Source organism: Salvelinus sp. IW2-2015, linkage group LG25 (genome assembly GCF_002910315.2).
Source record: "Salvelinus sp. IW2-2015 linkage group LG25, ASM291031v2, whole genome shotgun sequence".
NCBI classification, from domain to species: domain Eukaryota; kingdom Metazoa; phylum Chordata; class Actinopteri; order Salmoniformes; family Salmonidae; genus Salvelinus; species Salvelinus sp. IW2-2015.
This window is the reverse complement of record NC_036865.1, coordinates 24,297,611-24,317,490: the sequence shown is the minus strand read 5'-3', so window position 1 is coordinate 24,317,490 and position 19,880 is coordinate 24,297,611. Positions and strand designations below refer to the sequence as shown.

The 19,880-nt window shown below is 42.5% G+C and overlaps 1 pseudogene; it reads right to left on the bottom strand.

The window, feature by feature from the left end:
- The window catches only part of LOC111951743 (voltage-gated delayed rectifier potassium channel KCNH1-like), a 65,583-nt pseudogene that overhangs the window by 10,649 nt on the left and 35,054 nt on the right, over positions 1 to 19,880 (bottom strand).

Below are 19,880 nucleotides of genomic sequence, written 5' to 3'. Positions count from 1 at the left end.
AAGAGCACGAATCGGCGGAGTTGATTGGGCGGTATGCACACACACACACACATATCTATCACCACTTAAATCACACGAACACAGCGCTCCTTATATAGTTACAGCTTATCTTATTAGTGTGTTCAGGTAGGTAGCTATTCGTATGTAATCACTTCGATACAGGCCGTCTGCTCGTTAGAGATGTTTGTGTGAGGTGTTGGGTTATAGCATACTAAGTGTTCTCTGTAAATACCACCAACACCAGGAACGGCGACGCCCTTCCTTCTTTTCTACTCATGCTCGCTCATGAATTATCATCAACTGGCTCACGCGCGCTTACTACTTTTAGAACTATCTCACATATGGAGAAACAGCACGCAGTGAACCCTCATAGTGAGATTATTTCGGAGTATAGTATTTTAACTTGCAGGAGATCCATTCAACCAGATATAGTCATAGTATTTTAATGCTGCAAAGGACAGAGTCGATTGTGATCAAGTTCTGAGTACGGCTTCTTTGGCAGATGGTTTGTGGTCATTTCAGGGTTCTCAATTAGCGCTCTTCCGTAAAGCTCTGATGTTTAGACTCATCTAGTGTCAGATTTGCCATGTCTGACCACATCGCGCAGCTCCTCGTTCAGTGCACTGACGCTCTCTCGCTCAGACCTCCTTACATGTATATGTCACACGTCGGTGGCTATAGCTGGGTCTATTTAATGCTGTCATGCAATTCCTACATGTAATTAGAGTGACCATAAAGTCCGTCGGACTTGTATTTGTTGTCATTCCCGATGTATTGGGGTAATCTTTATTTATTAACTCGAAGTAATCACACTTAAGCAGTGCTCATACATGCTCTCTTGCTTCCAGTTGACAGCATCCAGTGATGTGTTTTATATACATAATGGTAGGATTATCGCTAGTGTTGTATAATAGTTATCATAAGATACATTAAGGCCGGATAAAGAATTTCATATATAGATAGTTACTTAGTTACGCCGCTCAACCGGAAGTTACCAAAGTCGGCTCTTTAAATCTGGGGATGGCGACCTGATTTATTAATATAAGCCAACAAGACTCTCCCTTATGTCAGTGCGAGATTATGGATTTTATTGGGTGTAGATGAACCAACACTAGTGTGATTGACTTAGCGGGTGATAGACACCCAGTTGCCAGGCCTTAGTATTGGGTGTTAACAATTCTCGCGGGTTTGGCTGTTGGGGATCTTACCGAGACTTCAGATATGTATGATTCGGAATATCAGAACGGATGCTCTGTGAGCATTCCATTACTGTCATACTGCGGTACGCTGAATCCCTTTGAGAACTGGAATCTATTCCAGCTCGGAGTTGCTTTAGGGCAGCCTTATTGTTCGTGATAATCGATAATCCGACGAAGCGATTAGGAAACCGCGCTGTGCGCTTTGTGGTTCGATTTCTGTTATTTGAAGTATAGCTGGTGTTCGGGACCTTCTGGAGATCCACGTTCAATACTTAGAGTATCTTAAGCTGATGTAAACCTACTCTTATCAAGCAGACTGTGTACTTCCTTCACGGATCATGAATACTAGATCGTTGTTGGATTCGGCGTGTTGAGGAGTTGATGACGGACAGATTCCTTAATAACATTATTGTATGTTCAACTAAAATTAAGTCATGTGTACTACCAGAGTTGCATAAGACGCAGATATACTGAGTAGTAGAGATTTGTCTATTTCTCACGCGCTATATGAATTGTGTATTAACATAATCAGCAAACAGTTACGCCCTTATTATAATATGGTTCTAGTTCTCTTGAGAGATGTACTCTAGACTGATTATTTTTATTCCTCATGAACTTGTAACAGGTCTCCCTACAGACCTATACTGCTTCTCTAGCTCCCTTTGCAATATGATGGATCAGTGCATTAATGTATATTTACCTTATTAGCGGTTATATTTATGTAATATGTCTTGAGCGTTAGTGTGAGGTTTGGTACGTAATTGTAATTGTTGCATATATTATCTGCTAGAGGACTGCTTATGTCATGCATTCAGAGATATATTGTTACAACTCACTACTTTAGACAAGTGTCCGGCCTCTAGTATCTAGGGTAAATTTTGGTATCTTGGATTATAATAATGCATGCATTAATAGTTTAACTTTTAGATTATCTTATATTTAAATAATTGATAATTTGCCAGATCTACTGTATGTCCCTCGCTTATTGGTTATTTTATTCGGGTTAGTCACTGATTCCTCAAGTTAATAATGGGACCACAGACCCTCGCAATTATTGGGGCGTATATGTATACTGATAATTGGATAGTTGGTGATTCATAGTTTCATCTTATAATATTGAGTAGTTAATTAATCTATGCTTAAGATACAAGCTCTCAGCTCTCCATCTCCTGTGTGTTGGTCTATTTTATCTCGAGGTTACATTATATCTATTTATACTATTAAGGTCTGAAAGAAACAGTCAATCCGATTAGTTCGCAAGTCATAGGATAATTGGGCTGTCTACACAATTGTGGGTAGTCAACAAATAATATATTAAATTCTGATATCAGGGTGGAGTATAGAAACAATGATAATTTGAGATTAGTGCAGATCTACACGCTCTGAGACTCGTTATCTTATCACTCCATTATTGGTAGCAGTTTAAATTAAAGCTGAGACTTAATAGCTTACTGACTCTCTCAATTGATGTGCTTAGTCACTGATAATTCGTGTACTTGAGATTATGTTAATTGACTCTTTATATGTTGAGTGTTTACTTATCGTTATTGAACTATATACCGAACATGCCTCCGGATGGCTACATATGATCCTTAGTCGCTTGATTGATCATTTTTTGGAGCTCGTGTTTGTGGAGACTGCTCATATCGCCGTACCTCTATATGAATGATCGCCAGCAGATCACGCTACGAATCCCCTCTCTCTCACTCATGATATACTTATTTTTTCAGTAACCATGAATTTTATTATCGATCTGTCTAAAATTACCATACTCAAGCGAAAGGGCAGAAGATATATGAAAGGACGACGATAGCAAGCTGTCACCAAGGTATTGAGCTGAACCAATGGATAACTAACACTGGTTCACAACGACATGAGTTTCGGGATAGAGTGACTCGATTCGACTATTCAATGTAGTTCCGTATTATATAACTCTAATCCCTCTGTCTCATCTCCCTCTCGCCCCCAGTTAAGCCCAAGGTCAACTACTTGCGGCAGGATCATCGCGCCCCTAACCAAGATGGGGCCACCATGAGAGATGAAGTAGCAAGTTTCCTCGCTCCGTCACCACTGAACAATGCGGTCCACATGATTTTTGCATAAGAACATCACTGCGTTTCAGGTTGGCCAGTGACTTGGGTGCCTGCGTGGCCCTGGCGCAGAATCAGTGCAGAGTTGCCAAACTGACTTATCGCATCGATGCCCCTGGCAGACATGCAAATTGCGACAGCACTCCACGGGGAGTAGTAGCAAGGCGATGGTGAATAAGCGCAGTGTGGGTCTCATATTTTGTATAATACACAACTACTCACCCAAGATGGCCACCATGTAATCCTACATCGTCATACTGTATAATAGACAACTACTCACCCAAGATGGCCACCACCTCATCATCTTGGATGACCTCCAGGGATCCTGACACCACAAAACAGAGGCTGTCCACGCTCTCCCCGGCATGGTAGATGAGGTCGCCAGGGGCACAGTGGATAGTCTGGAACTCCATGGCCAGGGCACGCAGGCACCCGTCACTGGCCAACCTGAACGCAGGGTGTTCTTTGAAGACTTTCCTGTTCAGGTGGACGCAGATATCTGCCCTCATGTCCTTAGGGCATATCTGCAATACCTGGGATGGGGAGAGGAGAGGGAGAGAGGGATAAGAGTTAAATAGCCTAATTGTATCACCTTCCAAACTCATGGTCTTTGGTGAACCAGTAGTTTCTGACTGGCAGCCATGATAGCGTTTAGATATATTACTTTAAAATCTTTATTGTGAAATATTCTAAGGGTGTCGCAACAAGGCAACCAACCAAAAACAGATTGCTAATACTTATAATAATAGCAACAAAATGAAATCTTAGCTAGGCTTTTAATCTTGTATTGAGTGATAATGCACTTAAAATTACATTTTTTTTCTTACCAAGATAAATGATTTTTACCACATTGACAGATCACTTGTCTTATTTTAACCTAAAAAAGACTTGATACAAGGTGGAATAAGATAAAACACTATTAAAATGATCGTACTCCACTTCTATCAAGCCAATGCGGTAAGATCATTTATCTTGATAAGAAAAAAGTAATTTTAAGAGCATTATAACTCAATACAAGATTTTTTTTAAATCGAGCTAAGATTATATTTTTTGCAGTGCATCAACAACAACCACCATCATCATACAGTAATGGTGTACATTGGGCAAAAGTACAAGTTAGAGGGGCACAGAAAATACAACAGTACATCAYTGTTAAAATTTTGTTATTTTAAATCTTCTTTTTCTGTCTTAAAAAAGAGGAAGTATAAGTGTATAGACTAACCCCAACAARGTTTTAAGCTTAGTGGTATGGGTTACAGTTAGTTAAGTATGTGAACAGAGCATACTAAGAATCACCCACAGTGGTTCTTAACCTGGGTTCGATCGAACCCCAGGGGTTCGGTGAGTCAGTCTCAGGGGTTCGGCGGAGGTCAAGACACACATCCGACTCATATGATTCGTGATGACACGCCCCGCTTGGCCATCATTGGCTGCAGGTGATCACGCTACATCGCTTGGCCTATCTGTGCTGCAGGGAATTTGGTGCGCTCAGTAGTCGACTTGTGACTGTCGTGATGGTACGTCTTGTGATTTCTTTCTTAATATTTTAATCCCTTCATACTTATTACTATGTCGAGCAAAAAAAGAAAGTGGTCGGACGAATATGTACAATATGGATTCACATGTATAACGGAACGTTGATGGGAGTCAGCGTCCTAACTGCATGATTTGCAATGCAAGTTGAGCAATTCTAGTCTAGCACCGGCAAAACTAAGAGAACACTTCCTTAAGCTGCATGGAGATGGAAATACAAGAACACAACGCTCGCTGAATTCAAGGTGAAGAGAGCCAGATTAGATGAAAAGGCTACTCTGCCTGTTCTCGGCTTTGTACCCATCAACAAACCGATCCTCACAGCATCGTACGAAGTTGCTTACCTGATCGCAAAGCAGGGCAAACCACACACCATTGGTGAAACACTCATAAAACCAGCTGTGTTGAAGATGGCGAATATCATGCTGGGAAAAGAGGCTGAAGTTAAGTTATCCAAAATCCTCTTTCAAATGACACCATCAGCGACAGAATAGAGGACATGAGCAAGAACATCTTGGCTCAAGTAGTTGCAGATCTGATTTCAAGCCCGGCAAAATTCAGCCTTCAACTCGACGAGACCACAGATGTTTCCAATCTAAGCCAGCTTGCTGTATTCGTGCGCTATGTGAAAGACGACTGATAAAGGAAGATTTTTTATTTTGTAAGCCTCTTACAACAACAACTAAGGCAGCCGATGTTGAAGAAACTTGTGGATGACTTCTTCAAAGACAACAATCTTTCGTGGGATATGGTTTCTGCAGTTTGTTCGGACGGAGCTCCAGTCATGCTGGGAAGAAAGTCTGGTTTTGGTGCGCTAGGAAAGCCGATGCACCACACATCATGTTACGCATTGTATTCTGCACAGGCATGCGTGCAACAAAAACCTTGCCTTCCAAAACTGGCAGAAGTATTAAAAATTGTAGTGGAATGCGTGAACTATGTGCGAACTAGTGCTCTGAGGCACCGCATCTTCAGTGAGCTGTGTAAAGAAATGGGCTCTGAATTCGAGGTACTTCTGTACCATTCTAACGTTCGGTGGTTATCCCGGGGACAGGTGCTGAATCGTGTTTTTGCCGTGCGTGTGGAATTAGCCCTGTTTTTGCAAGAGCACCAACATTGTCATGCATATTGCTTCAAAAATTCTGAGTTCATTCTCATTTTAGCGTACATGGCTGATATCTTCGCAGCTCTCAATCATCTCAATCAAAAGATGCAGGGCGGTGGAGTCAACATCATCGAAGCGGAGGAAAACCTGAAGGCTTTTCAAAAAAGGCTACCGTTATGGAAACGACGAACAGAGAACGATAACTTCGCAAACTTTCCCCTGCTGGACGACTGTGTAAGTAAGATCGAAGATGTATCTGGAATCGGAGACATTTCTGTACCCGCGGAACTGAAGCAAGCAATTGCCACGCACTTAGATGAGCTTGCAAAGTCTCTCGACGGATACTTCCCTACAAGAGAGTCATATCCAGCATGGGTGAGACAGCCGTTCACGTTTAGTGTTGAGACAACAGATGTCAATGATGAATACCTCGATGAAATCATTGAAATTCAGCAGAGCCAGGTTCAACAGCAACTCTTCAGAACAACAACGATTTCAACGTTTTGGTGTCAACAAATGGTAACGTACCCTGTTATTGCTAAGAAAGCTCTGGAGATTTTCATACCGTTTGTTACAACATATCTTTGCGAGCAATCCTTTGAGAGGATGCTGGACATAAAAACGAAGAAAAGGAACAGACTTTGTTGCGAAAATGACATGAGAGTGGCACTTGCCAAGGTGAAGCCGCGCATTTCTGAACTGGTCTCTGAAAGGCAACAACAGAAGTCACACTGATTTGCAGTAAATATTCATTATTATGTTTTTGTTTWTGTGTGAAAATCATGTTTTGAGGATTTTGTTCTTTGAACACACGGTGTTGATGTTGATGCACGGTTCATTTTGTGCACCAGTAAAATATATACCTATGTTTTGAATTTGAAAAAAWCATATTTTATTTTTCCAATTAAGAAGGGTTCGGTGAATGCGCATATGAAACTGGTGGGGTTCAGTACCTCCAACAAGGTTAAGAACCACTGACCCAGAACTACCACTCAAACCAGCCTCCTCTCTACAGGCCTGGCTGGGATACTGTTGTTGTCACAGCAACAGCCACAGTTAAACACCTGGGAGGCTGAGGTGAGTCCATGTGTGATAGCAGAGAATCCTTAAAGGATTTTACCCTCCTTCGCTCATCCATTCTCTCTACGCTGTGGGAGAAATGTGCCTGGAAGCTTACATAGTGTTGCTTTCTACTGTCACTGAGGCAATCCCAAAGCATACAGCATAGGAATGTGCCCAAACACTGTACTGAACTGCACATACTCACCTCAGCTATCAGGCAGCCCCAAAAGGACAACACACTGTATTTTACATTTTTATTTAACTAGGCAAGTCAGTTAAGAACAAATTCTTATTTACAATGACGGCCTACCCCGGCCAAACCTGGATGACGCTGGGTCAAATGTTTCACTTATTAGACACATTTCTTACATTGATTTCCTCACAGTTTTTTCTGTAAACTGCTCATAATTGGTTTAAAACCATTTCACATTCAGGCATTTAATTAATTGGAAACAAATTTCACATTGGTTCAAAATACCACCAGTTTGCTAATCAGCCCATAACAGGGTAAAGTCACTTGTCATAAATTTACACCAGCTGACATGACTAATTATAATAATCAGTTAATATGACAGTTACAGAGCATTATCCATTAACTCAACACCAACACTCAACACCCTCCCCCACACTCCCACCCCAAGTGGACTGGTCAAGCACATAGAAACACAGAGCCAAAATCACCACAATACAAAGGGGCCAGCTAGCTGCGGAAGCTACCATGCAGGAGAACCAACCAACCAACGCGGGTGGGGGGGGACAGCATGCAAGCCAAGGTAATGAATGTCAGGCTTACAGTTTGAGATACCTTTTCAGTATCTATGCCCCGGGACATGGACCAGGTGGAGGCGATGTAATCCATGACCCTCTCGCTCAGCCCCTTGGGCACCTGGTAGAGCTTGAGGAAGTCACGGACGCTGTTCAGCATCTCGTGGTAACGGTTGGTGTTGGCGTACATCTGCTGGAAGATGGTGGTGACGTTACCGAAGATGGTGGCGTAAAGAAGGGCTGTGAAAAAAGAAAAAGAAAGACGGGGAGGGAGAAACATTGAGAACATTTAGAGAAGATTACCTAGCAAACCAAAATAGGTTGTGTGAAAGTTCCCAGAACATTCGTTAGGTCACGGCAAATGTTCTCATAACACAAAAACTGTCCATTTTGTATAAAACATTCACCTGACCACAGTAGAATTCCACATGACAGTTGAGTCACGGTATTCTCGTTTTATGCGTGCTGGACATGCTTTGGTAGTACCCAATTTGATAACAACCATCAGGTCATAATGGCCTGGTACTTATGGCTCTATTGTCCCTCTAACCACTCTAACATCAAAGAAAATGCCATTGAAAATCACATCAAACACGTATCCAAACAGTAGGCCTATCCTACTTTTAAAACTCACCTCACTGTGACCAATCTGAAGAAAGAAGTTCAACAGCAGGTTGAAACAGWGTAAACCATGGTTGTTGTGGATGTTTCAACGCCTAACACAACAAAAAGGACAGTGCTTTCTAATGTGATGATTCATTCAAAACACTCATATGCATATTATAGTTTATGCATAGGTTTATGAGCCCAAGCCCGATAAAAAAAAACTATTAAAATGATTGTGCCATTATACAGTGCATAGCCTACCGCATATTACGCATTGCAGAAAAACATAAACTAAACTGATTTAAGATGTATTTGGTAAATAATTGGTCTAGCCTTTGAGTGGACTGTATTATTATGCATACTGGATGGACTGGTTACCTTATGCTACGCTCCAAAATGTCAATCCATGGGTCTGGGAGACAACGTATAGCCCAAGGCGATGCTCTTGGTTAATTGATTGTGCATGGCGGCTTACAGTTATCCTACAATTAGTGCATTTGATTTTGAATAGCCTAGTAATAGGAACATTTTTATATTTTCATAATTCATTGGGTGACACATTACTGTACCTTAACCTAGTCAGAATATCTCACCACCATGTGTTTCCAGCTCCTCCGCTCTGTCCTGTATTCCTTTCTTGAGCGGGCAGACGGGCTGTCAACAGTTTTAGTGAAATGTTTCGTTGCGAAAACCTGTTACTATCGATGTTCCCTAACATATTTCACYTGGCCTCCATTCGCTATTCGACTGCATAAAGATGATATGTATGTCCCTGTTCCTGCCCATTTGATAATGGTCCATTCTAAATGGAAAGACAAGATTCAACTGAGAATAGTCCGATGGGTGAAAATATGATCAGTTGATGAGAGAACAGCTGTGGAGCCTGGGGTAAGGAACAGAGTGCAAGCTATTTTTCTACTTTCTCAAATCATCAATAGCCTATAGTTATACCATGCAGCCCTTGGCATGTCTTATATATGTTTTGACTTCTAAATGTTGTATCATTCACAACTAAAGTTGCCAAATAACTCTAAATCTAGCATATACCCGTTTTAAATGATCACGCTCCGGAATGGGAAAAATATCCTTTACATTTTATTCAGCTCAGTTCAATTATATTCTTATTAGTATGAAATTATATAGAATAATTGCATGGGACTTAATAATATATTGTCAGCTAAATTAACAAGCCTACAGCCTATGGTATGGAGCATAGCCAGATAACTAACAGTAGGCCAACTCATTCTGTTCTTCTGAAATACATTTTCTTCATATCATGTTTCTTTAAACCTGACTAAAATTAATAATGGATTTATTGTGATGGTATATATTACATTTATGTATTATACTTTTATTAAAATGTAGACGTTCCAAAAGGTGCGCATCAGCTGCTTGTATGCCTGGAGATGCTAAACGTGTTAATTAACGGTCAATTGCCTGAACCATGATACCAGTCTTTTGAAAGAACAATAACCAGACAAAATGTCATGACCGCCACAGCCCTACCTACAACACATTTAGCCTGTTATTTAATGGTTCCCAMAATGTTTCATTYGGTTGTGGGAACAGTCTGGTGACAACATTGTGGGGACATCACAAAAGATATGTTCCCAAAACACAAAAACTGTCTAGTTGTGTGGATGATTCTACAATGTTTCTTTGCTACTGGCGACAACAATGTCATACTATTTTTGACKAGACAGAATCAGATAGATGGGCTACAAATACAGAGGGGSCCTGTTTTTCTCACATGGATGCTTTCTCCGAAAATAATTAAACACAGAGACGAAAACATAAAATAATGAGTACATTTCTTGGGGAAGCCTGGCTTCCCTTTGCATCCATGAATACACTCCAGTGATTTGACCTTGTTTTGCCTGTCCTCAGGTACTTAAATATAACATTTTCTAAATGTTCTTGAAATTATGACCTAATATTACCACAACATGCTCAGCTGTAGCTCCTTAAAGCAGATTGGAATAKATCCCCATTATGTCTATCTCCAGYTTTAAATGGCAATTCACATTTGAAGGTYATATAGAGACACATGGCATTTTCATTTCATTAATAGGACATTTGAACAGCATTTAAATATTGACAACCATATTGTTTATACTTCATATGTTGACAAAGTGCACATGTGGGGTTTGAACCTGCAATGTCTGGTTCCCAAGCCAGGTATTTTATCCTCATCGCCACCAAGCAACCCGTGAAATATCACGTTTGCATAAGTGTTCAGACCCTTTACTCCYTACTTTGTTGAAGCACCTTAGATTACAGCCTCAAGTCTTCTTGGGTAGGACGCTACAAGCTTGGCACACCTGTATTTGGGGAGTTTCTCCCATTCTTCTCTGCAGATCCTCTCAAGCTAAGTCAGGTTGGATGGGGAGCATCGCTGCACAGTTATTTTCAGGTCTCTCCAGAGATGTTCAAATTAGGTTCAAGTCCGGGCTATGGCTGGGCCACTCAAGGACATTCACAGACTTGTCCCGAATCCACTCCTGCTTTGTCTTGGCTGTGTGCTTAGGGTCGTTGTCCTGTTGGAAGGTGAACCTTCGCCCCAGTCTGAGGTCCGGAGTGCTCTGGAGCAGGTTTTCATCAAGGATCTCTCTGTACTTTGCACAGTTAATCTTTCCTTCGATCCTCACTACTCTCCCAGTCCCTGCCTCTGAAAAACATCCCCACAGTATGATGCTGCCACCACCATGCTTCACCATATGGACGCTGACAGGTTTGCTCCAGACGTGACACTTGGCATTCAGGCCAGTCTTTATTTCATCAGACCTGAGAATCTTGGTTTATCATGGTCTGAGAGTCTTTAGGTGCCTTTTGGTTTAACATAAGAATGACGACTCCACCAACATTAAGTTTGCCGACGACACAACAGTGTTAGGCATGATCACCTACAACGATGGGACAGCCTATAGGGAGTAGGTCAGAGACCTGGCAGTGTGYTGCCAGGCCAACAATCTCTACCTCAAGGTGAGCAAGACAAAGGAAATGATCGTGGACTACAGGAAAAGGAGGGCCGAATACGCCCCCATTCTCATCGACAGGGCTGTAGTACGGCGGGTTGAGAACTTCAAGTTCCTTAGTGTCCACATCACCAACATACTATCATGGTCCAAACACACCAAGACAGTCTTGACGAGGTCACGACAACGCCTTTTCCCCCTCGGGAAACTAAAAAGATTTGGCATGGGTCCTCAGATCCTCAAAAGGTTCTACAGCTGCAACATTGAGAGCATCCTGACTGGTTGCATCATTGCCTGGTACGGCAACTGCTCGGCCTCCGACCGCAAGGCACTACAGAGGGTAGTGCGTACGGCCTAGTACATCACTGGGGCTAAGCTGCCTGCCATCATATCTACATGTACATACTACCTCAATCAGCCCGACTAACCGGTGCCTGTATATGTCACGATCGTCGTACGAACTGGAAATATACTCAGACCAACGTGCAGCGTGATTTTGGTTCCACATGTTTAATAAAGGAAACTCACAAAAACAATAAACAGCAAACGAAACGTGAAGCTCAAGCAGTGCTCACAGGCAACTACACAGAAACAAGATCCCACAAAACACAATGGGGAAATGGCTGCCTAAATATGATCCCCAATCAGAGACAARGATAAACAGCTGCCTCTGATTGGGACCCATACCAGACCAACATAGAAATAAATGCACTAGATCACCCACCCTAGTCACACCCTGACCTAACCAAAATAGCAAATAAAAAGGCTCTCTATGGTCAGCGCGTGACAGTATATAGCCTCACTACTGTTATTTTTCACTGTCTTTTTACTGTTGTTTTTATTTCTTTACTTACCTATTGTTCACCTAATACCTTTTTTTTTGTGCATTTTTATAGCATTTCACTGTAAGGTCGACACCTGTTGTATTCGGCGCACGTGACAAATAAACTTTGATTTGATTTGATTATATTACCTGGAAACCTAATAAGAACTTTTGGGGAATGTTCTGTGGTGGTGGTTGCAGATGTTGTGCCTAACATTTTAGTGAATATTCCAAGGATGGGATTTTAGCTAATGTTCACGGTTTGTTGGGAAGAGTCCAGGAAAGTTAGCTTCACAGAGAAGAATATTACACATTTAAGGAGAAAAGCTTAAAGTTAACAGATGGCAGACTTCAGGAATTGATCCAGTATTACAACAGCAACGTGCTAAAATGTGTCAGCCTACGTCATTGTAAGTAGCTGAAATACATACTTTAAGTCAAGTTATCAAAGCTTGTTGATCTGTAAATGTATCAAAAGATCCACTGAAGGTTCAGACAGAGGTATCCTGCATCTTTGAGGTCAAACATAGAAAAGAAGAGTCAAGAACCAAAGTGACAAACATGCAGTTTGTGAGYAAGTGTTTATGCGGCTTTGGTGACAGGGTGGCAGTTTTGCTTGCGTGTGTGCATGTGTGCGTYGAGGAAACAGGAAACAGAGCTTTAGAGGTGGTGACAGAGACGCAGAGCTCTTCTGACCGTGCCTGTCTATCAGTATCATGGTCTATGTTGCATGACAAGCCTTTAGGTCACTACATGGATATCAAACGACTCAGTTTTACAACCTTTGGTAGTTCAACCTTTTCCTGCACAGTCTAAAGCGGCTGTACCAGGGACAGGCAAGATGTAMTACTTCCTTCTTTGAGGGCTTACTTTTAAATTCAATCAGTGTTAGCTAACTATGAGGGATTGGCGCCAGTCTATGGACCGGAGGTTGAAAAACATTMAACTAAAAGGTCTCCAATCACTGTGGATGTCTTCAATAACTGGACTCTGGGATTCTACATGAATACATGTCTCCAGGTTTTTATTTTGGAGGGGGGGATATTGCGGAATTACAACACCTTATGTTTCAGCCTTTATAAATTAACCTGTGAATGTCATAAGCATGTTCCAGCATTTMGAATTTTTACAATAACCGATCATTCCCCTTTTAGCTTATAGATCACCACTAGAATATTTAATGTATCAACATTTAAGAATGCAGTAACGCTATTCTGCAGGATTTCAACAAATTAAATATTATTTGCTGAAAAATGCACAGATACTCATGACATCTGTAACGATCGTCGTATAGAGGAGAAGGAGAAGACCAAGGTGCAGCGTGGTAAGTATTCATAATTCCTTTTAATGAATACGAATACTAGAACAAAACAACAAAAACGATAAATGAACAGTTCTGCAAGGTGACATACACTAAACAGAAAACAACCACCCACAAACACAGGTTACCTAAGTATGATTCTCAATCAGAGACAACGATAAGTTGCCTCTGATTGAGAACCATACCAGGCCAAACACACAGAAATACAAAACAAGGACAACATAGAACACCAGACATAGAATGCCCACCCAAACTCACGCCCTGACCAACCAAAATAGAGACATAAAACGGATCTCTACGGTCAGGGCGTGACAACATCTGTGTTTATTTATTAAGCATTATACAACAGGTGGGTCAAATCCTTAATGCTGATTGGTTAAAACCACCTTCCAGCCGGTGTCCATTCCACAAGTTACCACCGGCTAAATCTATGATGTTAAAATGCCTATTTACTCTGATCTGACAGTCCAGAGCTCTATTTTCATGTCATCTGACCAAAYCACCAGTTCCAATCCAAGTGCCAATGCCGCTCAGTAAACTACYGGTGTTAACATTTGTTAGATGARGTGAAAATAGAGCTCTTTGGCCACGCACACCAGTGGTGGGTTTGGTGTCGAAATGAGAACGCATGAGCAGAATATAACCCCATAACTACTGTAAAATATGTTGGTGGATCTTTGATGTTATGGGGCTATTTTTACTTCCACTGGTCCTGGGGCCGGTGTTGACTTCAACGGAATCATGAACTTTACCCAGTACCAGGACATTTTTGCCAAAAACCTGGTTACCTCTGCCAGGAAGCTGAAACTTAGCTGCAAGTGGATCTTCCAGCAAGACAATAACCCCAAGCACACATCAAAATCCAGAAAGAATTGGTTAATTGGGCATAAAAATCTACATCAGTCTCCGGACTTGAAACCCATTGAAGACCTGAGGTTTGAATTTAAGAGGGCAGTCSATAAGCGCAAAAGGAGGATCTGGAAGGATTCTGTATGGAGAATTGGTCTAAGATATCTCCCAACTCATAAAACATTTTAGAAAAAGGKTCAGTGCCATTATCTTCGTAAGGGGTGTCAATAATTTGACCCCATCATTAAAAAATAAAATCACTTGTTAAACAAAATCTATTTCTGACCTATTATTATTATTTTAATTATTTATTTAATACAGTAATTTTTGCTCATCATCATCAAGGGTGACAATAATTTGGGACCCCACTCTAGCTCTACAGATTCATAATACAAAGAGTTTACTTTTTCGACAGGCTATTGTGCAGCTTTAGCAGAGAAGCCTTTCTGTGGGCTGTCAGAAAGACTATGGCGAACTAACAAGGTTTAACAAGACTGCTTAGGTTGATAGAACTGCATCTGATTGAAAAAAGGTCAGCTCTCTCTCTCTTACACACGTACAAACTTTCTATGCTTTAGATCCAATCTCTGCTTTCTGCAAAATAACAATAATCGTATGCCTTACTCATTGGTTCTACTACAAGGGCAAATGGAGGGTTTGGTCAGTTTCTGTGTAAAAATCTGTTTGAATTTCATGCTTATTCCTTTCGAAAGAAATAGGAATCCAAACCCTGTTTCTTCAGAGTAAAGTGTGAAGGGTGTCTCATTGAGTAATAAGGCTGTCATAAGAAGAGCTGCAGAAACATTTTCTTTACACCATGTAAATGAATGTAATGATTGCACAATGCACACTTGAGCTGATTTAACAGCTTATTATAGCTGTGGCAATTTTCTGGAAGATGATCGCTTTGAGACATTGATGCTCCTATTTTCCAAACCAAACACCACCTATAACATTCTGCAATGCCAACAGTATTTGACAAAGTAATCTATTTGGGGCCAGAGGGACCACAACAAAATTATCGCCTGAAATGGGTACCATGTTGAAATTGAGTTTCCCATCATTGTAGCAGGAGATAGCAGTTAACACAGTTTAAATTAAATTTCTCTCCCCACTTTAGAGTGCAGCTACACTGGTTTGTATTGATTTGACCTATCTGCCAAGTGTGTGTATTTGTGAATGTGTGCAAAAGCATCAGTTTCATTACAGGGCGTAGTGATAAAGTGTTGTCACTATGATCTATGACAGCAGACATAACTTATCTCCTGACAGAAACACAGTAGACTGGAGTGTATCTAAACACTGATGATCTATGACAGCAGGACATAACTTATCTCCTGACAGAAACACAGTAGACTGGAGTGTATCTAAACACTGATGTATAGTATACTGCAGATATACAATCAAATTATTTTGCGTAATGATGTATAAAAAAATATATATACATTGTATAGYGGAGAGTGGGYTAAGTTGTGCCAAAGGGGTAAGTTGAGCCACCCTTGTTTCTAGGAAACCATACACAAAATGTATATTTTGACCAAATATTTAGGAAGAGGTCATCATTTCATGGAGTCCATAAAAGAAGCAACCAGATGGAAAAAGTAAGGTCSAAATGATTTTCACCAAGTCAAATGAATTTKTTGTTTGAGGTTTCATGATGCTTGTATCTAAACCAAAGTAGATKATTTAAAGATMGTTCWATYCWTCAGATAGGGTCTCTYTACGTTTCAACATGAGGTCCTAAACCTAGCAAGAAAGTGCATCCTTGTAGCTGTGTGTGCTAATATAGTCAAAATGTTTGCTTTGGGGGCCTCCCGAGTGGCGCAGCGGTCTAAGGCACTGCATCGCAGTGCTAGCTGCGTCACTACAGATCCTGGTTCGATCCCAGGCTGTTTCGCAGTTGGCCGTGACCGGGAGACCCATGAGGTGGCACACAATTGGCTCAGCGTCGTCCGGGTTAGGGGAGGGTTTGGCRGGCCCGGGTTGTCCTTGTCCCATCACGCTCTAGCGACTCCTATGGTGGGCCCGGGCGCAGTGCATGCTGACACGGTCGCCAGGTGTARGGTGTTTCCTTCAATACATTGGTGCGGCTGGTTTCTGGGTTAAGCGAGCAGTGTGTCAAGAAGCAGTGAGGCATGGCAGGGTCGTGTTTCGGAGAACGCARYGCTCTCGACCTTCGCCTCTCCCGAGTCCATACAGGAGTTGCAGCGATGGGACAAAACTAATTACCAGTTGGATATCARGAAATTGGGGAGAAAAAGGGATATATTTTTCTTTTTTTATTGTTGAGCCAATGGCAAGTTGAGCAAACTGAAGTGTCTTCTTCCCAGGAGTAATACAAGGCATTATTGCTGYAATATGAGGTAACCACAGTGCCTGGCCTATGTTTAAAGCGTACACAGTGTTTGTTAGGTGTAAAGCCTGTGTTAAAATATGCATGTGATGAATTATGTTTGGGAATAAAGATATGCATGGTTTAAAAAAAGTAGTGGTAATATTTAATTCAGTACAGAAACTTGTAGGTAGCTTAATTAACCCTGTCCCGCGGCTCAACTTACASCATACCCAGGGTAKGTTATGCCAAGACCCTACTTTTTTGGGGACAAGCTATGTTTTCAAAACTGTAATGTTTACATACATTCTGATTATTTCCAGGAATACACAACATCCGGAAATATATGGAGATATCTTTGTTAGAATGAATGCAAAGAATGGCTCAACTTACCCCAATCCCCCCTACAGTGCTTGCGTTCACACACACACACACACACACACACACACACACACACACAAATGTGCCTAGAATGCAGTATGAAGAGGGTATTCATAGTCTTACCCAATGTAGCTTTCCAAAGCAAAACTGTTACTGTAAAATTGTGTCCATGCCATCCCTATCATTCATTGCACAAAGATGAAGTTGGCTCATATTGGTGCGATAAACCTTATTGTCAAACAAAGTGTTGAGCCATTCTTAGCGAAAAAGTCCCCACGGCAACTTTAAAAATCCTTTGTCCGTTAATTTGCTATAAAATAGTATTCTGACAAAGTATTTGATAAAATAGTATTCTGACAAGAGGATTTGAAGCAGGGCTCAATGGGACTTCCCTGCATAAATAAAGATAAAAAATGTCCTGCATGCTGTCTGCAATGGGAAGCATATGTGACAGAATATTATACCATTACGTTGTCACTGCTGCCTTTGAAGATGAAGATCAGATACTACACAGGTCCATGTGACTCCAGTGCTCCTCTCTACTGTAGACTATAGCTCTCTCTCCTCTCTACTGTAAACTAGAGCTCTCTCTCCTCTCTACTGTAGACTATAGCTCTCTCTCCTCTCTACTGTAGACTAGAGCTCTCTCTCTCCTCTCTACTGTAGACTAGAGCTCTCTCTCTCCTCTCTACTGTAAACTAGAGCTCTCTCTCTTCTCTCTACTGTAGACTAGAGTTCTCTCTCTCTCCTCTACTGTAGACTAGAGCTCTCTCTCTCTCTTCTCTACTGTAGACTAGAGCTCTCTCTCTCTCCTCTCTACTGTAGACTAGAGCTCTCTCTGCTAATGCATACATATCCCAGAGGGACAATGAGCGTGGCTGTTGACGAGCCAAGCAGCGTTGCATTGATGACAACACACACACACACCACACACACACACCACACCACACACACACACACAACACACACCACACAACACACACACACACACACACACACAACACACAACACACACACACCACCACCACACACACACACACACACCACACCACATCTATCTCAGAAGTACTAATTAGGTCTCACTGCCCAAGAGAATGGTACAGTAGCACACACAAAGAGCAGAGCAGGTTCTCTTCCACTGCCATTGATCCCATGCATACCAAGTCCGAGGTGTTACCTCCCATCCTGTCCAAACACCCGTAGTAGCATGGCTCCAGGTGTACCTTCATCCTGTCCAAGCACCCTAGTAGCATGCTCCAGGTGTTACCTTCCATCCTGTCCAAGCACCCCGTAGTAGCATGGCTCCAGGTGTTACCTCCCATCCTGTCCAAGCACCCCTAGTAGCATGGCTCCAGGTGTTACCTCCCATCCTGCCAAGCACCCCTAGTAACATGGCTCCAGGTGTTACCTTCCATCCTGTCCAAGCACCCCTAGTAACATGGCTCCAGGTGTTACCTTCTATCCTGTCCAGCACCCCTAGTAACATGGCTCCAGGTGTTACCTTCCATCCTGTCCAAGCACCCCTAGTAACATGGCTCCAGGTGTTACCTTCCATCCTGTCAAGCACCCTAGTAGCATGGCTCCAGGTGTTACCTTCTATCCTGTCCAAGCACCCCTAGTAGCATGGCTCCAGGTGTTACTTCCATCCTGTCCAAGCACCCCGTAGTAGCATGGCTCCAGTGTTACCTCCCATCCTGTCCAAGCACCCCTAGTAACGCATGGCTCCAGGTGTTACCTCCCATCCTGTCCAAGCACCCCTAGTAACATGGCTCCAGGGTTACCTTCCATCCTGTCCAAGCACCCTAGTAAATGGCTCCAGGTGTTACCTTCATCCTGTCCAAGCACCCCTAGTAACATGGCTCCAGGTGTTACCTTCCATCCTGTCCAAGCACCCCTAGTAACATGGCTCCAGGTGTTACCTTCCATCCTGTCCAAGCACCCCTAGTAACATGGCTCCAGGTGTTTACCTTCCTATCCTGTCCAAGCACCCCAGTAACATGGCTCCAGTGTTACCTTCTAGAGGTAACACTGGAGCCATGTACTAGGGTGCTTGGACAGGATGAAGGTAACACCTGAGCCATGTTACTAGGGTGCTTGGACAGGATGGAAGGTAACACCTGGAGCATGTTTACTAGGGGTGCTTGGACAGGATGGAAGGTAACCTGGAGCCATGTTACTAGGGTGCTTGGACAGGATGAAGGTAACACCTGGAGCATGTTACTAGGGGTGCTTGGACAGGATGGAAGGTAACACTGGAGCATGTTACTAAGGGTGGCTTGGACCAGGATGAGGTAACACCTGGAGCCATGTACTAGGGGTGCTTGACAGGATGGAGGTAACACCTGGAGCCATGTACTAGGGTGCTTGGACAGGAATGGAAGGTAACACCTGGAGCCATGCTACTAGGGTTGCTTGGACAGGATGAAGGAAACACCTGGAGCCATGTACTAGGGGTGCCTTGGACAGGATGGAAGGTAACACCTGGAGCATGTTACTAGGGGTGCTTGGACAGGATGGAAGGTAACAACCTGGAGCCATGGTACTAGGGGTGCTTGGACAGGATAGAAGGTAACACCTGGAGCCATGTTACTAGGGGTGCTTGGACAGGATGGAAGGTAACACCTGGAGCCATGTTACTAGGGGTGCTTGGCAGGATGGAGTAACACCTGGAGCCATGTACTAGGGGTGCTTGGACAGGATGGGAGGTAACACCTGGAGCCATGACTAGGTGCTTTGGACAGGATGAAGGTAACACCTGGAGCCATGTTACTAGGGTGCTTGGACAGGAGAAGGTAACACCTGGAGCCATGTTACTAGGGTGTTTGGACAGGATGGGAGG